Here is a 3,396-nt window from a genome sequence, read left to right on the forward strand (position 1 = left end):
AGACCACAGTCACAGGGAAAATCTAAAAGTGTGGCTAGAAAACAGCAGTTATTGAAATATGTCAGCCTGATAACAATTGCAAAAAACCCGCATTTTCTTAAGACAGAGAAAAGTAAGTATTAAGCATCAGTGTTTTCAACTCATTGTTATTCATTAGTAGCAACTCACACAGAAGTTTCCAAGGAATGACCATCAACCAAAAGAGTGACAGAGCAGACAGATAAATTGATATAAAGTCAAGAGCTGTTGATTGCTGAGGAGAAAATAAAGAACCCATTAGGAATGCGTTCCTATTCCTTAATTCCTTCCCTCCCCCCACCCAGCCCCTCAACCCAACCGAGGCTATTACACACATGAGGACACACATCTTCAATCATTTTATATCCTCCCCAGCACTCTAGTAGCAGTGCTTCACCCTCTTGCCTTTCAGCACCACATACAAACAGCACACAAATTCCCCCAGGACAGTGCACTACTCTGTTTCCTCTCTCCACAACAATCACACGTAGCAGCTGCGTGCCACAAGCCAGAGGCAGAGTCAAGGTCACATGTGGGTTCTTAGGACCTCTTCCTTTTGTTCTCCGCTGATAATTTTCCATTTGGTCTTTGTTGGGTGTTACCCTGGTGGCTGCTCTTCAGCAGAGTTCTCGTTTGGAGAAAATTCCAAAGGAAAAGGAATTTTATATATCTTTCTCTAATTCAAACATTATGTGCATTTTGCTTCTTTGAGTTCACCGAGCTTTTTCTTTTGAAATTCAAATCACATGCTGAATAACTACACCTATTACATGGTTATAAGTAAAAAAGAGTCTCTTGCTTGCCTCCTATCGTGTCCAGTTTGCATAAGCTTTATATTAGGCTGCTTCAAAGATTATGCTGGAAGCCATATGTTCAAAGGATATGTAAGGTAAATTTACTTCTGATTGTTCTTTGTGAGGTAAAATAGTTCTAATGAATGTCATGGACAAATGACACTCCCTTGAGTTAGGTCCTGGGCAAGTTTCTGTGTTAAATATTAGTAATAAATCTTATTTCAGTAATTTGTCATAGCCCTATGAAATATATTATATTGGCCTTTTAAGAGAAATATTTGGTCCTTGCACTGTTCCATTAGTTTTGAAGTAAAGCGTGTTAACTTTTTTCCTAAAGACTATGTAGAGGAAAATGTAGAGTTTAGCTCTGCCTAGGATGTCAGGAAGTCTGTTCAGTGAACCAAGTAGAGTATTCTTTTAGCAGAAAGGAAAGCCTATTTTGTGAATGTTTCTGGTAAAATAAATAAATTAATAAAAAGCTCTTTCTTCAACTCTGCTCAGAAACAGGGCTGGACAAGGAACCCGGGAGCTACGTTGTGAGAAGACTGTGGAGGTGTTGAGATGGTCCGATGAACAGCCGGAGTAAAGACACCCTGTGGATTTTTTGTCCATATTATAAAGGGACTTTGGCTGTTCCCAACCTAGGAGGAAGGTTTTCTGAAGTCACTGCTGGAATGTGTTGGGACAGAAGCATATCTTAGACATCCTATCAAAGCTCTGAGGTGTGTCTGTCCAGAAATGGCTTCTGTTGGGACACTGAACCTGAATCCTCTGGAACAAATTATTTTTCTACAGGTAAAAAGCTCTTAAATTCAATTGAAAGCTTTACTTCATTTGACATTCAAGGTTTGGAAAATATGAGCTTTTTCTGGTTTGAGGAGGGGAGAAGCAGGGTCCTAGCATCTGCCTATGACAGGCAGGGAAATAGTGTGTCTGCTTCCTGCTGCCAGTAGCCAATTGGCTGCAGGCCCTTATTCAGAGGGCTTGGAGAGTAGCAGCCTTCCACTTTACGTGCCTTTATATATTCATAGGTTAGACAAAATAAAATCCTCAGGACAGACTGCAAAGTATAAGCAAAAGAGAAACTATGTGTGTGGCAGAATGACAGTCCTACCATTAAACACTTTAAAAAGGTAATTTCAAATGGAATTAATAATTATAAAAAAAAATTAGTTCAGCCTACATGTCAGTTTTAGGCTGTGGCCCTTTTTCTGAAAGAATTATTATTTACTTATGTTTTAACACATGATAAAACCAAACAGAAGTTATCTTACAGAATAATCATGAGAATCAGGAGAAGTGCTTGACACCCAAGTAGCCTCAACAGTTGGTACACTGTAGCTGTCAGTGTGAAATCGAGTGCAAAATTGCCAGATTTGGAGTCCTTCCTAAAACTGCTTGCTCTGTCAAGTGGAAGTAAAGGACATTGACCAGAAAAATGACACAAGGCTTTTCCAGAGGCAATCTTTGCAGACACTCCATTTCACCTATACAACAGCTGTATCTGCACTCTGATTTTCTAGTGTAGGATAGACTTGTGACTACTGCTGCCTCATAACCTGCACAGAAATCTTGTAAAAATCAGAAGAAAAGACCTAATAGTTTATTTTTCAAGTGGATAAAATTTGGTCTGTCCAAAAGTAAGATGGGCAGTCTGTCATAAGAACTTCCTAACAAGTAAATTTGTAATAGTAACTTGCTATTATCTGAGCAAAATTTTGAAGCTATTTCAAAAGGATTTGCATCATACTGCTTCCAGTGGAGGACTTAAAAAATTATGTATATTAGTACTACTGTCCTCTGAATAGGTATATGTGTGAGATACATATATTTTGTCATTCTTCTCTGTAAAAAAAAAGGCAACTTGTATTTGGTTTTGCTTGAAATGGATGAAAACTTCAGCAACAACTTGTTTCAGGAGGAACATTTTGTAGTTATCTTTTAAAGTAAGGAGGAATGGCAAATAAGGAAGATAGATTTCTTCAGAATAAATTATCATGTGAAGAAAATGGGCTTCTGACACAGTATTTATTTAGGAACAGTAAATTATTCTGTCTTTCAAAGGCATGCTATGGGGTTCTCTTTTTGATTTTTTTTTTCTGTACTCACTACAAGTATGGCAAATACTATACTTTTGTCACCAAATTATTGTACTGAATCAAAGGTAGTGCATCCTTCATGACTGTGAGCATTAGGGGCTATCTTAACCTAACAAGATATTAACAACCCCAGCCAAAAAATACAAAGTGTTGGAGAAGTAGAGATTATATGGGAAGATCATTCACATTGCCTACATACTAATTAAAGAATAAGCCACACTCCAATTTTAAAACAGATTTTAACCAAATAAGCTCCCAGAAATGGTTTACTCTCTCAGCTTCTTATTGATACTAACTTATATTTGAAAAACTAATAGATTGTCCATGTCCTCCCCAAAGGGTTTGATTTAAAGTTCAAGCTTTTTTAAGTACTATATATTGCCATTAGGATAAAATATTGGGTAGTACTATCTCCTGGATGCCATATTTTTAAGAATATGCTTCATGCCTCATTTACCAGAAATGTATTGAGATTTTCCTGAGCC

This window comes from Melozone crissalis, unplaced genomic scaffold (genome assembly GCF_028551555.1).
Source record: "Melozone crissalis strain CALT ecotype California unplaced genomic scaffold, PUWL_Pcris_2 ptg000027l_1, whole genome shotgun sequence".
Taxonomy (NCBI): domain Eukaryota; kingdom Metazoa; phylum Chordata; class Aves; order Passeriformes; family Passerellidae; genus Melozone; species Melozone crissalis.